Genomic DNA, 18,843 nt, shown 5'->3' on the forward strand with positions numbered 1-18,843 from the left:
CACATTTTCATTGAAGAGTAATTGCAATCAAAATCATGTGAAGAGTTTGTTTGCAAAAACCGATAAGTCCATATTTGCCAAATGGAGATATTTGCGATTAAAGGTCAAGAAAAATAAAGAGAATAATAAGAAAATTTTTGCTTCTTTTGACCATAACTTCAAAAATAAACCTTCATATGTAGTGACCAATATATCATTTAAAAGGTATTATTTGGTACTTTATGACAAAGATCGTACTTCAAAATCTTCAAAAATGGACTTATCGGTTTTTGCAAACAAACCCTTCATGTGCAAATTAAATGAGATGATGATGTACATGTATGTAAGTGCCTCACAGCTCTCCAATTGATTCACGCACAAAGAAAAAAAAAATGTTCTGTGTTCATAGTTTGGGTCATTTATTTAGCAACTTCAAACCCCTCCATATAGAAACATGAAATTGCTGACTTCTTACAATTCTAAATCTATTTACAATTTTCATTTTTCTCCAATCCGAAGAAAAACATTTTGCAGAACTGTTTATATAACTGTTCAGAACTGTATGAGATAAGAGTGATAATATGTTTTTGTGTGTCCTGTCTCATCAGCAAAGTTCTGTCTGTGCCCAAATATTTGAGATAAATTTTGAATGAATTTCTGTGTATCATTCAGCAACTTCGTCACACACAGTTGCTAATTTGTCTTGCTCTGTCAATCGTAACAGTTCATAACCTGCTTTTTGCATCTGTTCTTTAATCAAATTTTTGCTTCAATTTTTTGCTTTAATTATTGTTTCCATACAAAGCAACACAATATCAAGTTGGACTTTCCCTTTAACCACTTTCAAAAGTGTTTTCAAAGTCCTAAATCACAAAATACATTTTGCTTGCAAAATCTGGTACATGCAGTCATGAATTTTATCATTAAATCATGTTTGAATATAAGAATGTCAGTAATCTCAAACCATTTTAACTAAAGCACTCATAAAAACTCTGATGTACACATCATCTGAAATCTACACATATTAAGCCTTAGATTCTGCTTTGATAACAGCTGTCAATCTTTCGGCTAAGCTTCACCAGCCATAGTGAAATTCACATCACAGCAGTAATTAGAGGATTAGTTTCAATTACCTACTACACTGCCCTCACTGTTGAAAGGCAACTATGATGGGAGAACAAAAGCATTCCGATCCCCACATTTGCACACAATTCATATATGTAGGTCATTATCTAGTCATAGCGCTCTTCAACAAGAGTTTCAAACAATTGCACACTACAAGAAAAACTATGTCTATTGCGGGGTATCGTGTGACCCTTGATGAAAAAAAAAATCTATTTAGTACCTTTCACAGAATTTTCCATAAACATGTACATTGTACATGAGTCTTGCCTTGTTAAGAGAATGTCAATTGAACTCACGATATCATCTCAGTAATGGACTTTGGACTGGGTCTCACATACTGGGGGAGCTCATTAATCTAATTTAAATGATGCGAGTAGAAAGTATACGTGCTCCAGTCAACGCATTGAAACATAACTCTGATAAAGTGATTTGAGGTCCATGTAGAACATGCTACATCACTTGACGAGGTTAATAGCCAACCCTTATAGCATTTAATACCCTTTTTAGGATGTTTTTAAACTGAAGGAGTGAGTTGATGCAGGTTTCTTTTTTTGACAAGAACACTCTCTGGTATGCTTTGCACTAAAATCTCACCTGCCAGACTTTCAAAAAGAAGATCCAGACTTTGTTTTAATTGTAACAGTAGTATCATTCTCATTGAACTCAAAATAATGTGTTTTGGGGGGTCACAATTCCTGATCACGGCTTAAATTTCTAAATTTGTACAATGAGAACAGAAAAAAAACATGTTTTTTTTTACAAGATTTGGGTCACGATCCAAATCGCACTAATTCGTGCAATTTTTTGCAAAAAGATATTAAAGGACAAGTTCATCTTCATAAACATTGGGATTGAGAGAATGTAGCAATATTAGTAGAACACATCATTGAAAGTTTGAGGAAAATCAGATAATCCGTTCAAAAGTTATGAATTTTTGAAGTTTTTGTGCAGTACCCGCTGGATGAGAAGACTACTGCAGTGTATGAATAACTTAGATGTCACATGCGTACAACAACATAAGGAAAATATAAAGAGAATTTCACAAAATTCCATCTTTTGAAAAAAGTACACATTCCCCTGACTCGTTACCGACAAATGTCATGGGTAATATTATTCCCCCTGCCTTTAGAAAGAGGCAAGTCAAGTGCTCTTTTATTATGCGAAAAAAGTGAAAATATGTTGAATTTTCTTTTACATTTTCTTTATACTGTTGTACGCATATGACTCACAAGCTGTAGTAGTCTCCTCATCCAACGGTTCCAACACAAAAATTTAAAAAATTCATAACTTTTGCATCGATTGTCCAATTTTCATCAAACTTTCACTGATGTGTTCTACTAATATTGTTGCATTTTCTCAATCCTTATGTTTATGAAGGTGAACTTGTCCTTTAAGTTGTGCAGCGAGAAAAATGACCCCCCCCAAAAAAAAAAAGAAAATATCAAAATTTTATATCCCATAATGCACCATGTGTGTCGCTCCGTGCTATTTTTACTATGCTGTGGCGCACCACGGTATATATTGAATTGGCCTTGAGACACACACTAGTAAGTACACCATTCATAACATGTGCAATTCAGCTCTCTTCTAATAATCGTGACCCAAAAAGTTTACGATTTTTACAGTAAGAACGCTGAATAAAAAAGACAACACCCTCATCATGACCCAAATTTCACAATTTTTAAATGAAAACAGCACTAGTGAGCACAATTTGCAAATGGGAAGCATGTTACAGTTGCAATTTTGATCACCAAATTTGCTTTTTTTTTAATAGTGACTTAAAAGAAATAAATGTTGAAGGAATGTGGAATCCAACTTAATACTTTTGAGTAAATGACCGCGAATCTAAATGGTACAAGGTTCAGGCAAAGTGTCATCTGCAGCTGACTACCAAAGGAATCATATCTTTTGCTCATAAATGAATAGCCCCTATATATCACATAAAATCTGATATTGTGATACCATAATTTCTTTGACAGATGCATACACTGATCATAATGCATTTTGCTCATTCTAATACAATGCACTTACAAGGGCTGTTGCATAAGGCCACTAGAAAAACTTTAAGGGACATCATTTTCACATAATTTGGATCATAAGTATTAAAAAAAAACCTTTAAACTCTATACCTAGTTAAATAAGTCAAGCAAAAGATATAGACTAAAACGACAAAGACATAACGAAAGGGAACTGCTGGTCGTGCCAAGCCACTCCAGCGACACCCTCTTTAACCTACAGCAGACTAATAAATCACATTTTGTCAACACCGGGCTCAGACTATGTAAATTAATCATTCTTACCTATACAGCCCATGCATTGTAAGAGTACAATCGAGACATGTGTCTCAATGACCTACTTTTGTGGGTAGAATAAAGATGTATTCTCTCTTTCTTTATCATGACGTGAATACAGGGAGAATTCAAATGTGAGGGAAATACATGGGCAGATAGGAATGAATGGGGGGGGGGGGGGAGAGACAAATCCTAAACCACCCAGCTACAGCTGTATTTGTAAATCTCAAAGCTCTTGCTTTGATTTCTCACTTCATGAATGGTAAGGCATAGTCACAGATGTGCCATATATCTACCAAAACATATTTAGCTACAAGGTTTGACCATGTAATTGCCAGGCGAGACACGTATGAGAAGTTGGACACATAATGATGCAAAATGCCACATTACAATAATAAAAGTTGCCTAAAAATCTGTGCGGAATATGGACAGAGAAAGTCTAGATATTGAGAACTTGTAATGTCACAGCCAAGGAATCTTTTGGGAGCATACAATACAGGACACAGGTTTTCACTGTAATTATTTGGTACTTTTTAGATACTTTACTTCCCTGAAGTACTGTTCCTACTTGTCATATGAGATCAAATGGATTTCTCTAACGAAGCTCTTCTTTACTTGAAGCATGTAAAATTTAGTCCACAGGGGTGGTATAGTTTTGTTTGTGATGTGAGGTTCAAATTTTAACTTTTTGCGAGATACTGAAAAACCACTTATGAAATATTAAAGAGCTTACGATTCTAAGGGGAATTCAAAGTATATTTGACTGAAAATTTATTTTTAAATGGCAGAGATAGCACACAAAAAAAACCATTTGAAGTAAAACAATAAATCCTAATAAAAGGTCCTAATAAAAGGTCGATCTCACTTTTTATTCTTACCTCTTTATTTTTCAGATATCTCAGCCATTTCAAAACCATTTTTTTAAAAATAAGATGAACTTTGAATTCTTCTTAGAATCATACGGTCTTTGATATTACTAATTCATAAATGGTTTTACATTATCACGCAAAACAGTTCAAATCTGAATCCCTCATCTCAACCAAAACTGTACCATCCCTTTAAAGCACCTAGAAAGCAGGAAGTTTTTAACTATGCTAGTTGTTGGCATCACACACTGTGCACTCACACACGCTTACCACGCTAACATAAGGGTGGAAAAAAAAACCAGAAGTCATGCAAAAGCGGAATATCAAATATGTTTGAGTCAGTATTTGATTTATGTGGAGCCAAATGTTTCTGTCAAAGTTAAATCTTCTCTATTTGAATTACTGTTACACTGAATTCAGTTTGGTTCATCTGAAGAGTTCAGTGTCTCTGTCCCTGTGCTGTCATCTTTGGCATTGTTACCATGGAGACCTAAGAGATCAGCCTTACAAACTAATAATGGGAAGATGATCTCTCCTAGAGTCCTAGCTGAAGTTAATTTGTCCGATCTCCCACAGATAGGATGCCATGCCGGTGCGAGACTTTATTCCTGACCTACTGTGCTCTAAGATAGCACTGGTGTGCAAATATGCACTTCTTTCACTGGACATGAACCTGACCACTAGCAAATCTCGAATATCATCAACTCTCTGAGATTTTTGCTACAAGATGGCAACTTAGTGAATCAGGTGATAACTGAGAGAATGATTTGTTGGGGTCTGTTCATGTAAGACTAACATCATTCCTGTTCCCAACACCTGACAGTGTTTTTTGCCAAAAGATGATCCACTGAACTTTCCACTGCTGTCTGACAGAATCACACAAGGTGACTGATCTTAACACAATCATAATGAAGTCTGTAAACATTGATATATAATGCTATATAGAGGAAAGTGAAAACTTAAAGTGTGGTTCTCACTCTCTCTCTCTCTTTGCAGCAGAAAAAAAGCTCACTAACAAAAGGAAATAATGTTCCAAAAATCCTACACATAATCTTTCAAAATGTAAAGCAGAATGAATAAAGACATCATCATAGCATATTACTGACAATACTTCAAAGTAGGATTCTTCCGTTGAATTACTATAAAACACACCAAAAAAAAAAAAAAAACACCACCATTTTACAAGATAAGTGCAGTCTGCAAGTTATAGATGTACAGTCCAGCAACACATAAAATCAGTTAAAAAGTAGACAGCCATGTATGCCATGCAATAATAAAGGAGTTCACACACTTTTGCTTTTCGAAAAGGAAATTGGCAGATTCTGTCTGACTCTCCTGCCTGTATAGCAACTATCTGCACTTTATGGAGAAAGGCCTCAAGGGTTGGCACAGAAAAGATTTTTTTCTTTTCTTTTCATCAATTCTTTTCATCAACTGTTCTGTTTTTCCACGCCACACGTATGCAGAAATCAATTTCAGCAGCTCCTCCACAATGGGGCACCGAAATTTGTGACGGATCACATTTTTCTCCGCCATGGATTCTCTTGTCTTTTATTTGCTCGCCATGTGTGGAAGAAAGTTGACTTGAACTTGAATGAACTGCTTTGGGCGACAGTGACACAATGGGCTCCATTGTGTAGTCTTTTCTGTTCACCCACAGTGTACTGTCACATAGATGAATTACTGGCGGAGGTCCACTTTACAAGAAGATAATTTGTGAAATCATGTTAGAGGATGAAAACTCACCATGAAAAATAAGCCATCTGTTATCTGTTCGACATCAAATCCGAGGTATGTATTTAAAAGGCAAACTACACCATGCAATGGCAGAAAATGACTGATTTGAATGTAAGATAACGATAACTCACAAAGGGCAAATGTATTACCAACGAAAGTGATTATTTATGGACAGCATGTGCTATGGTTGGGCTTTCAATGATGATACCATATGATATCTACTATGATTATAGAGAAAGTAAGCTTTTTTACGTTTATCTTTTGAATCTCTTCAATAGAAGGATCCATTCATTAAAGGTTCTGATATTTTCATCAGCTAATAATACGTGGATCTCAAAAAGACAGCTTCCTATGGCCTTCAAACTTCTTACACATTTTTTTTTTTCATTTCATTCAGTTACATTTGAATTTGATGCAAAGAAAAGGCCCTCCTATATGATATGTCTTTTATACCTGGCAGAATAATTTCCAGTTCTCGTAATGAAATGAGAATAGGAAGAGAGAGAGTGGCTGATCAACAGACACAAAGCCTAGAAATATAGAACTTCACAGATAATGCTCTGGGTTGGTTCTCTTCCCTCTTCAACTGCACTCCCCCCCCCCCCCCCCCCCACCACCCATCCCATGAAAGCATTTACAGCAATGCCAACTTCAGCTTTAGTGACGCTCTTTGTGTAAATAAGATTTTCTTTCACAAGAAATAATTTCCTGGTGATTCCGCTCAATCCAAGTCATCATTTATAACACAATTATGATAATAACCACACGATTCATTTATTTAGGATCTCTCATACCCCTCCCCCCCCCCCCCAAAAAAAAGGGGGGGAATTAGCAAAAAGTGCAAGCTTACTTCGATTGTGGAAGTGTGGGATGCAGCTATAGTTTACATCAATGCTGACTACTTTCTTTGATCCTAAAACCACCAGAAATCTTTAATCAGTGAGAGTGCAGATAATGTTTGTTATCATGAAGAGTTATAAAAACAAAGGAAGCATCCACCCAGCACACAACTTCCTCTTTACCCATGACATAACAAACAATGCATTTAATAGGTGACTGAAATGTATTATGAATCAAACTCTGTAGGGATTGATTTGAACTTTAAAGGCATAATTTACCATTTGCAGATAAAACAAAAAACCCAGCATTAGTGCTTTAAAATAGTTCTAAAATAGGAGTTAGGGATAGAAACAACGCTGTAAGGATTTGAATCAGTAAAATCGATGCTAAGTATTGTTAAATATACAAAATGTGAACAATAATTATAATACATGTTTCGAGACTAAACTGTCTACAGTTACGGTTTATTGATAAAAATATTGATATCTCCTTAAATTTTAGGCTTTATCGCAAAAATGTTATACGGTAGGATATTTTATGGTACAACAGACCTATGCATATATGCATTAGATGTAATATCTTGAACATTTTTAAATCACTGTTCCCAAAGGTAAACAGGACCTTTAAACACCTGCAGAGAGATCCACATGATATTATTGGACATTGTCAATTATCATAAAAAATTAAGCATTTTTATAGAGTGTGATTATCACTTATAATCAGGTGGAATAGGTCACTATCTTTGTCAGTGTCAAGACCCCACAGTTATTTGCAAGAGGAGGCATTTTCAAAATACAAGTTCATCTCAGAGAGTTCAGACAGCAAAATCACTGAACTTGAATATTTGACACAAATTAGTTCAGGACAATTTGTAACATTATTCATATTGGGGAAAAGACAAGGATAGTACCAAGTCATTTAGTATCAGAATAATGGTCTCTCAGTAACTTCTGTCAATTTCCTTCAAATTCTATTGTAATAGATGCATGTTTCTGTCATGGTATTTTGTAACACGGATGAGAAACTCAGGAACATTTTCTACAAAGTTTCCTTACAACTTGCAATTTGTTTGACTGGTCAACACTGAAAAAATCAAATAAATTCCCCCCCCCCCTCACCTACCCTACCCCCACTTCCTGCTCTCTCTTTTCATATCTTCCTGTCCTCACTGTATAACAAATGATATCAGGAAAGTATAGTTTTCAGAGCAAAATAAACATTATGCTTCCATTTCTTCTCAATGACTGGAGACTGTTCATCCAATTTCTTCACAGGGTGCACACATTGCCTACTTCAATCGTTATTCAGATATTTCATACATCAAAATGATATCGCATCATCCCATTTCTGGTTGATGATATGATGATACCCCTCCATTTGTTCTTGAGATGAAGTCATGCACTTTGTCACAGAAGTGTTTCATGGTCATGAACTGGCTGTTGAGGGTATGCTTGCTGTTCTGGGTTCATCAGTTTGAGGCAGACCAACTTTTCTGTAAAGTTCCTTTGACATATATGGTAAAGGGTGCTATACCATCAATATTAGTGGAGGGTGTTTTTTTTTTTTTTTATTCATCAAGTGAAATCTATTTGATAGTTTCTCCAGGGGGTTAACATTATGAACAAAAACAGGAAGCTGTCCTTTCACTATCTTTTCATATCTCTCTCAATCTCTCACAGTCCGGTAAAATCATTCTAAGCATATCGTGGATATCTTCTCCTTCTACATACCGGGAGGACACATTAGGACTTTTCTATCAGTTTCGCTGATAATCATGAGCAGGCCTTGAATTCTACTGTTAAACAGACAGTATAGTACACATTTTTTGTTCATTCATTTTCCAACAGTCTCTTCACTTCAGGACCAAGTTTACTGCCATTAAGTTTTGGACTCTATGCATGTCTAACACATAGATGGTAGAATTCTCTTCTTCATGCCTTATCACAATCATGTTTATTCATATAACTTCAAAATTTAATTTTATCAAACAAAGAGTTCAATTTATATCTTAAAAAGTTATTTCTAACCATTGGGACCCCTTTTTGATGTATTTTTGTATATGTTCTGTTGAAAAAAGTGAAAATAAAGTTTGAACTGAGTTCAGTTTAATAATTAAAGACCAATCTACATGTGTACCACTAAGCATACAAAACAACTGCAGTCGGCACACAAAGATCTGGTACAGTGCAATGCACTACTAATCTATCAGTAGTATACAACATCAGTTTGGCCATGGAACTACTTGGGATCACAACAATCAATGTGATCAGTCTTTCACAAGTTTAAATTTTAAAGGACAAGTTTACCATTGGGAGTAGTGATTTAAAAATTTTTCAAGATATCACATTTGATGCATATGTATAGGTCAGTTGTATCACAAAACATCCTGCCATGTAAAAATTTTGCAATAAAGTCTAAAATACTTAAAGGAGATATCACCATTTTTTCAATAAACCATAACTGTAGACAGTTTCATCAAGACATTCTTATTATAAATATTGTTTACATTTTGTATAATATCTAACAATACTTAACATTAACTGTACTGATTCAAAATTTTACATTGGTTGTTTCTATTCCTAACTCACATGTTAGAACTATTTTGAAGCACTAAAGCTGGATTTTCGTTTCATCCACAAAAGGTAATTAATGCCTTTAAAGTCCTGGAGAACAAAAAAAAAAAGAAACTGTGACCGCAAGTCCTGTCAACCTGTCACTTTCACCAGAGGAGATGCATCACAAACCACAGACGCAGCTGATGGCTGACTGACTGTGTCGTATGCTTCATTCCCTGACATCAGGAAGGAAGCTGAGAATATCAATGCAGGAGTTGACTTCCTTTCTTTTCTCCACAAAGTGTACTTCCTGTTCATATATTTTCCTCGGTTTTGTAAGAAAAAAAAATCCATTCATAACTATGTACTGATTTCAAATGTATTTGAGCACCTGGGCATTGCATTAAAGGGAAATTTAATGTCACCTTCCACACTGAACCATTGTGACAGAATTTGTGAAGAAATTTTCTTACTGGACATGACGGGGGAGGGGGTATTCAGAGGTGGGACAGATGCCTTGTTTTAGCATCTGAGCATATAACAACACTCCATACAGTAGTTCAGAAAAAATTCACCCTTGCCATGGATGATGGTAATGCTCAACACGGCTACTTAGATTGCAAAGTTACCAAAATAAAATGCTACTCTCATATTGTCATTTCAAAATTGATACTTCCTGAAAATTGTTTAGAGCCTGGTAAATAAAAAAAGAGAGGTGTACACCTCACTCTACTAGTTGGGGGTAAAGGGGAGGGGGAGGAGAAGGGAAAGGGGGGAGGAGGGGAGGGGTGGGAAGAAGGAGAGGGGTGCTCCTTTGTCATGACACTGTTGTGGAAAACCACTTTGAATGAGCCAACCCGCAACAGCAATGACTTCCATACTCTGACATATTGGAGGGCTGCCTATTATTATCCACTCGTCTCTTATAGTGAAAGGATCTATCCTCCATTTCCCTCTCTCGCTCTCTCCCTTCCATGCATACCAGTCTTATTCCCACTGCCACTTTTGATCTGCTGGAATCTAATCTAGAACCAGTCTTGCCGCCTTGCTGTAATATGCCATCATCATCATTCACAATGGCTGTATAAACATAAGCAAAGTAAAAGAATAAATAAATAAAATGCCCACCCTTCCATAATATAGGCCTACTGCAGTTGAGGAATGTGCAGTAAAGCTGTTTTCACCCGTTGAAGATGAGTCCCGAGAATACTCGGGCAGGTGTCTATGCGAAATGTGTGTTTTATAGCAAAATCAGTCCATCCTCAATGGGTTAAAATTGAATCAAGCAGGGGGGGGGGGGGCGGGGGGCAAGTAGTTAAAGGCATCTTGTGACGAGACTACTTTATAGTCACATGTATTGTAATTTACATATAATGAGTCTGCTGATAGCATTAATGGGGTTTTAGTTTCAGATGATGGACCCTGAACACATTGCCTGTAGAATCTCAAGCAGCTTAATCCATCTTCTGAATGCTTCTAATAGTAAAATGAAATATTCCAGCATATCAGGATGCACTGAACCATACAAACAACATGTTCTGTTCTGTATTTTTTTATGATAACCTCAGACAGAAATAATTCACAGAATACACAAAGCTACAGCATCCAGGACACCTAGTAGTTAGTCTTTACTTCTTTCTTTTCATTAGATATTTCAGCGGGCATGACATCAGTTAGTCTTCTTATTGTATCATCCTGAAAGGCATGTGCTTTGTTTGTTGTTGTTTTTTCAAACACAAAGTGTGAAATGTTAAACCTTGATCCAGTGATACAAAGCATACAAAATACAGAAATAAATCAATACAGAGGTCTCATTCTAAATGATACAAAAGCCATATATTCATGTCCACAGATTGCTTAACATTAAATTAGTCATCTTTGAATAAAAATAACAAGGTACTGATGACAGCAAACGGTAAGCTTTCACTATCGATAATTAAACTATTTTCCTCTCATAGCAATATATTCATCTTTTGCCTTACATGGACAGAGAGCATCTATGTTGCTTTACAATGCAAGTTATTTTTGTCCTTTTATGTTTGTGTATAACATTCATACAATTCTTTTTGTAGCCTTTTCAGAAAATATACTGGTTTGATTAGTCTATTTGATCACAAACCTCATACCGAGTTCCTTGTATTTGGTGTACAAGTGACTTCAATAACCAGCACAATTCTATGTGCACCCAGGGTGTGGAAAACAAAATCAGCATTGAGATATATACGCACTGCATGGGCACTTAAAAACAATCTCTGTTCATTCTATGAGGTTTACATTGGTCTATAATGAGATGTTTGCATGTTGCTAGTGTGGGTATCTTTTTTACAGACTAACTAGTACAGTGGGGTGGTTGCTGAGCTATTTTGAGTTGTCTGCCCCCCTTGTGAACTCCTAACGCTGCTCCTAACATCAACCAAGGGACCTGTCATTGGGACTGGGACTCCGGAGCCATTTATGAGCTCACCACCTCGGAGGAGATTCATAGAACATGGGATTATTTATAGTGTCACTTCTTTTTCACTGGTTCTTTGCCTACACGAAGGAAACATGACATGTTCTGCCTTACACCAAAGTAGCATGCACATCATAGATCTGCATACGTTGTAGCTTTCGGAAGTTTACACGTACATGGTAAGCAGACGGGTCTTTGTGGCATATAGCCTATCAGCACAAAATTGTGCTGCAATTTGAACACGGTCTGGTATTTCAACAAAATAATGGCATTGCAAAATTGTTCTGGGTTATATTGGTAATGATCAGTGACAATGATGATGATGATGCTGCTGATGATGATGAAACTGGTACTGCTGATGGTACCCCTTGGGGTGCTGGTAGCCTTGTGGTAGTCTGCAGATTGTATTGGTTAGAGGTGTGGTGATGACTTCAGATTGAGGGGAAGATGTAAGGAGCTTGTATCTATGGCAACAGCTCTGTGGTAGTTTAAAAAAAAATAATCTTGAGAAGTGACATTCATGGTATATTAAAAAAAAAAATGTCAGAGCTTTAGAAAGACCTTTTGTTATAAATTCATACCAGAGGTCACTACTGGTTTCTTGCTTGGTATAAACTTTTCCCCATGGCTGGCAATGAGGATGATTTTAATAATGATAATATTCCTGATTCTAAAACACAATGGGAAGTCAGTTGGCACGTATGCACAAGGTCAAAATTGGCCCTTGTGGTTTTGGAGATGTATCGATGAAAATAAATATGCTGATGAGTGATGTGGCATTGGAAGTGGTGGTGGTGATAGTAGTAGTGGTCATGGTAGTGGTAGTGGTGGTGATTGTGGTGATAGCAGTGGTAGGGTGGTGCATGGTGGTGCAGAAGCTGGACGACAAATTGTAGAGAAGAACACAAGGACCAATGACGGTGATGGCTGTTTCCATAGCAACAATGATAGTCTGCATGTTGTTTGTCTTTGTTGTTCTTCTGATCAATAGAGCTGTTCTCGTCTAGACCACACATACCACACCTCCCAGCAATATAGAGTCATCATTTGCGGAAGATAAGGGGATTAAACTATACCCACGTCCACGATGCGGTTCACAACGCAAGTAGCCTGGATGACAAAACCACTTGTACGGCGCGAAAAACCTGTCACCGTATTGGGCCTGACAAGGTTCACCTTGCATTCCACATAACTTAGCAGCTCGTTGACAGGTATTTGATTATTACTGGTTAAACATTGTCGAATTAGTCTACACTGGGTAACACTAGTCCTACGTAGAATGATTTTTAGGTACAAAATGCAAACATCTCCATCACAAAACAAGAGAACAAAAGCCATCGCGATATCCAAAGAAAATCACATGCTGCTCCACCATGCACAAATCATAATAGTGGGTGAACAACATCTGCCCCCGGAGCTTCGGGAGCGCGAGTCACGATTCTGCCCTCATCGCAGTGACGGTGAGTGGGCTAGCTATGAGTTGAGAATGTCATTCAGATCTAAAAATAAGATTATGGATTTTACTTACCAGCTTCCTCAGCCCCTGTTCATCTAATCCTGCGTAGGAAGACATGGTGATACGCATGTAAGGCAAATTCCACGTGAGACTGATAATTCACCGAGCGAAACAAACTGACTGATGAATAAACTTCGTTCCACTGTTTTCTCCCCGATCCATCCGGCTCTTTCAGTACATTTTCGACGATTTCCCAACACGCTCACAAAGTCAACACACACTCTACAAAGTGTGCATTGGATTAAGTTTTGTGTGTCGCGCCGCGTGCCCTTTCTTATTCAAATTAGCCGCATGGGCGAGTCGATTACAAGTGTCGTTGCATTGTTGTGCACCTTATCGAATGCATAAGACTGTTTTCATTGTCAATACATTGATATTGGAGAGCTTTCTGGTAATGATTTTAATGCAATACAAAAGAGGGTTTTTGATAGCAGAGTAAAGTAGTACTGAAACATAGAGTTTGTAAATAGATCGATAAGAACACTATCATCTGGGTAAAAATTCCAACAATCCCTGCGAGAATTATCCCTCTTCCAAAATGAACGAAGCAAAAAGTGGGCGTGACCTAGCACGGCAATAGATAGCGGGAAAGTAAACATTTAAAGCACAGTATCATTGAAACATGACAGAAATCACAGATTTCATGTCAAACTTATCAATGGTCCGTGTAAATCCACGAGCCACATTGTCAGAGCGCTACACTGCCCCAGTTAGCAGACGGCTTTGTGAGGTTGACGCTGACGTCAAAATATGTGGGCTGACCTTCCCGCGCTCACAGAGATGGAAAAGGGTGACATATGGCTCAATCAGTAAAAAAAAGCTAGTAGAAAATACCTAACAACGTGCGACGCATTTTCCCCATTTTTTTTTTGTATTCATTGCATTACAGGAATTTCAAGCAGTTCATCAAAAAGGAATTCCTCTACAAAGTCTTGCATTTTACAAATAAGTTTCTGTTTCTGTTTCAATCCAATCTTTTTCCATATGTTCTCCTCTTTCTCATAGTATGTTTTCTTCTTGTTTTATCTCATTCCTCTTTTCTTCCCACCTTTCCTTCAGTCGTTTCCTTCGTGTTCATGCTTTCATCTTTCCTCCATTCATTTACATCATTCTAATGATAAAACTTCGAATTCGGATTGTTCTGCAATTCTCTTTATCGGTATTCCTTATGATGGCTTGGTTTTGTGTGGTATTTACGTGGCGGCTGCTGGTATGAACTTCCGTTGGCGTGGTTGAAGACTTTGCCGCGGTGGCCTCGGAGGCAGGTGTCATATCAGAAGGCCTCATCCTATTAGATACCGATAGTTGCGGCGACTGGTAAGGACAAGTCCACCTTCATAAACATGTGGATTGAGGGAATGCAGTAAAATTAGTAGAACACATCAGTGAGAGCTTGAGGAAAATCGGACAATCCATTCAAAAGTTATGGATTTTTGAAGTTTCTGCTCAGTCACTGCTGGATGAGAAGACTACTACAGTTAGTGATGACACATGTGTAGAACGATATAAAGAAAATATAAAGAAATTTCAACATATTTTCACTTTTCTCGCATAATAAAAGACTTGCCTCTTCCAGAAAGCAGGGGAAATAATTTTACCCTTAACATACGTCAGTGACAAGTCGGGGTAATGTACACCTTTTTCAAAAGATAAAATTTGTGAAATTCTCTTTATACTGACTGTATTTTCCTTATAATTATGGTTGTACCGAATCTATGCATGCATGACATCTTACACTATAGCTGTAGTAGTCTTCTCCTCCACCAGTGTCTGTGCAGTTACTTTAAAAATTCATAACTAATATTGCTGTATTCACTCAATCCACATTTAAATGAAGGTGGACTTTTCCTTTCGGGCCTTCGCACCATCGCTGTGGACTGAAGATGGTGGTAGCGCTAATCCTGGTGGTAAGGGAGATTTTGGATGGTGGTGGTGGTGTTGGTCTAGTCTTCTGGAACAGTGTGAATGACAGCGGATGTGGGCAGTTGTGACGGTGTGTTGTCGATGTAGGGAAAAGCATAGGCGTGTTGGGAATTATTATATCAAGGAGATGGGCGTTGTTTGTAATATATGATATTAGGTGTTGGTACAGTGGTGATAATAGGTATGGGAAGTGGTAACAGATGGTCTCGGTGGTGTGGATTCGTGAAGATCTGGGGGCTAATAGAATCCTAGCTGAAACAAGGATGCTGTCCGAACACAGTCGAGTAAAAATCAATGCTTGTAGATCAGATTATGCATTCTTTTATATTTTTTCTATTATTACCCCCTTTTTTGGTACCATTGTAGGGGATGCTGACATGCCGTTCTTCTGTGTTGTTGATTCTGGTATACATGCAAGTTGTCATTGATGCTGTTGATGTTTTGTGGTACTGTGGTGACGTGTGGTGCGTGCTGGGTGTCGAAAAAATACCTATACCTTAAAACCGTATTGGTGGACGAAAAAAAAAAGAATTTCTATGCCGGGTAGTTTATGGCGAATGCTTCTCTATACATGATGTGGATACTGTGTCATTCGTTGTTACATATATAGACAGAAATTAACAGTTCGAGCGAGATTTGGTCAATATATCTTAATTTGTGGATAGATAGACACATAAACATATAGCTTGTTTTTCTGTTTGCACTCCCTTAGATCAACTTTGGAGAAATGATTTGTGATTTCATTACTTGTATTTTTATTAATGTATTTCCATTCATTTTTTTTTAAACCATACAAACGCCGGCGAAACTTCCAGACTTTACACGTTTTAGAGGAAACCGTGTCGGGAATGGACCACTGGTTCATTAGGCCCTACTCTTTTTATGGTCTGTGCATAGGTATATCAACTCTATTACGACTTTCTTTGAAGTATTTGTTCCCTGCCGACCTAAAGAGATCTCTTATAATTTCTTATGAGTTTTTATGGATACATGTGTCAACTGACTTGTTCAGGGGTAACCCTCTCTGCATATAGGCCTATGATCCCTCTCTCTCTTTCTAACACACAAGCACACACACATACACACACACACAGAGAAAGAGAATACTACATACACACATATATTTCCATATATATATATATATATATATATATATATATATATATATATATATATATATATACATGTATAATTGCGACAGAAAGGAGTACGCACAGGGGACGAAACGTAATTGTTCACTCTTGCCTTTATTAGTCGAGCTTTCGACAGCTTTACCGGTCTTCGTCGCAGGGCTGTTGAAATGCATCATAACAAAAACCAACCATGATTGCAACGAAATTCATTCTCTTTGATTTAGTATACCAACATGATGTCAATTGATCGAATCAAGCATTTTCATAATGAATCTTAATTTTTAACAAGTAAACAACATTGCAGTCGTATATCAGTTCCAGCGTTTATTCAGTCCTGGTCATTTTTTAACGAAACTATGATCATTGAATTCATTTTAATGAAGTACAAGAAATTAACTGATATTAAGATTTCACTGCAGAGGAATGCAAATGTGTGATTGATATATGAAAATTCCTTTAGCTTACTTACGACATATGACGCAAAGGTGTGATATTTGATGTTTGATCGATATAATGGCAAACTCAAAGATTTGCACTTTAGAATATACTGTATTCTGTTTCACGAGGTATATTAATGGAGTCCATTAAAGTATATTTAATCGTACATTGTTTTCACCGCATGTGTTTAAACGTGTTGTCTATAGTTCATTTCGTGAGGTCATGGTACTTTGCCAATGTTCCCTTTCTGAGAACATAGGATACAAATCTGCAGACAGTTCATTCGTATATCTTATTTGCTTTATCAGTTTGAATACAAGGACTTTATATAATAAAATCATTTTTATTATGTTCAAAGTAACATCCCTATACTAATATGTACTTTTATATTTTATTTTTCAAGAAGACGACTCAATGATAGCACATATGAATGACCTAGAATTAAGTTGATAAGTAGGCCTAGTCCTTTCGAAAGCGTGCGCATGAATTCTTTGTGATTTTTGTATGTCATTTTAGGTATATTATTGTCTTCATTATTCTCCGGTCAATCTCTCTCTCTCTCTCTCTCTCTCTCTCTCTCTTATCTCTCTCTTCCGCCCATTTCTACATGTTTGATCACTGAATGTTTTGTGGATTCAAACATTCATTTAATATTGATTTATTCAAATTATTTAGGATAGTGTAGCAATATAGCATTAAGGAGCTCTTGCAGGGCAAAATATAAAGATAGGCCTATAGTTTCTGCGCTCAACAATAATTGAGTTATTATTATTATTATTATTATTATTATTATTATTATTATTATTATTATTATCATCATCATTATTATTATCATCATCGTCATCATCATTATCATTATCATTTAATTGTTATCGTTATCATTATAATTATTATTATTATTGCCACTAAAACGGGGTATATTGACAATATTAAGACCAAAACAAACGAACAAACAAACAAATAAACTATCCCTGTACAACTATTATTTACATGTGCTTAGAAAAATGATAGGATTTCAAATAAATGGCAGGATCTTCCTCATCAATTAACGTTCTTCAGATTAAAGATTTCACGTCTAACTTACTTTCAGGCGGCGGAGACCTTCAATCCATAAATGTTAATCAATTTATTATTTTTTTGTGTGTGTCCTGTGGCCGTAGGCTGTATACCATTTTATCTTGTTCCATTTCTCTCAAATCACATCGGGCTTCTCTCTCTTGCCAAGAGCGGAATGTCTGTGCAGTTCATCGGCCGATTAACCACGGGGTAATCCATCCTTCTCTTCCTCTTTTCTCACATCATCCTATAGGCAAAAGGTTTCTTATTTTTAGTCACCCGCATGCTCGACGAACCGTTCTCCTTCCAAAATGTCACGAAGAATAAGGCGAAAAATATCGAGGGGGGGGGGGTGGTTGGCTGCGGGTTCCCGTGTACATTGTACTACCATCCACACAGTCTGTGAACTGACGTGTGATTTAATCGGTGGAAGATGGAGGTGTAGTGTAGTCGTTGTTGTTGTTTTTTCAGCAGCGTGTTACGGTATGGCAGAAAATGTATGAAAAAATATTTGGAAATACATCAAATGCACGTATGAATTAAACGTCCGTCATTGGCGACATGTGAAGTCTATGTGAAAATGCACAGTATACGAAAAGTGAATGTGATAATGTGAAATGATGAGAGAGAGAGAGAGAAGGAGAGAGAGAGAAGAAAAACTGAAATAGGTGAACAGACGCCCATGGGCACGGACATTTGCACACACATGCAAAAACACGCAGAATACAAACAGATCATAGCTAGCAGTGGCGGATCTAGAGGGGGGCGCAACTGGCGCACGCCCCCCCCCCCTTATCTTTCGTTAAAAGCAAAATAAATAAAAAGAAAAAAAAATGAAATGAAACCCGGAAGTGGCACCAGAAATATTAGTTGCGCCCTCCCTTTACAGAATTCCTGGATCCGCCCCTGGCTAGGGCCTGCACTCACGACCA

At 37.0% G+C, this 18,843-nt stretch overlaps 1 pseudogene; it reads right to left on the reverse strand.

Moving 5' to 3' along the window:
• The window catches only part of LOC139719294 (uncharacterized), a 178,603-nt pseudogene extending 165,092 nt beyond the window's left edge, over positions 1-13,511 (reverse strand).
• Between the last annotated feature and the right edge of the window lie 5,332 nt (positions 13,512-18,843).

This window comes from Diadema antillarum, unplaced genomic scaffold (assembly GCF_040938485.1).
Source record: "Diadema antillarum isolate AM-2024a unplaced genomic scaffold, OU_Dant_1.0 scf00000108, whole genome shotgun sequence".
NCBI lineage: Eukaryota > Metazoa > Echinodermata > Echinoidea > Diadematoida > Diadematidae > Diadema > Diadema antillarum.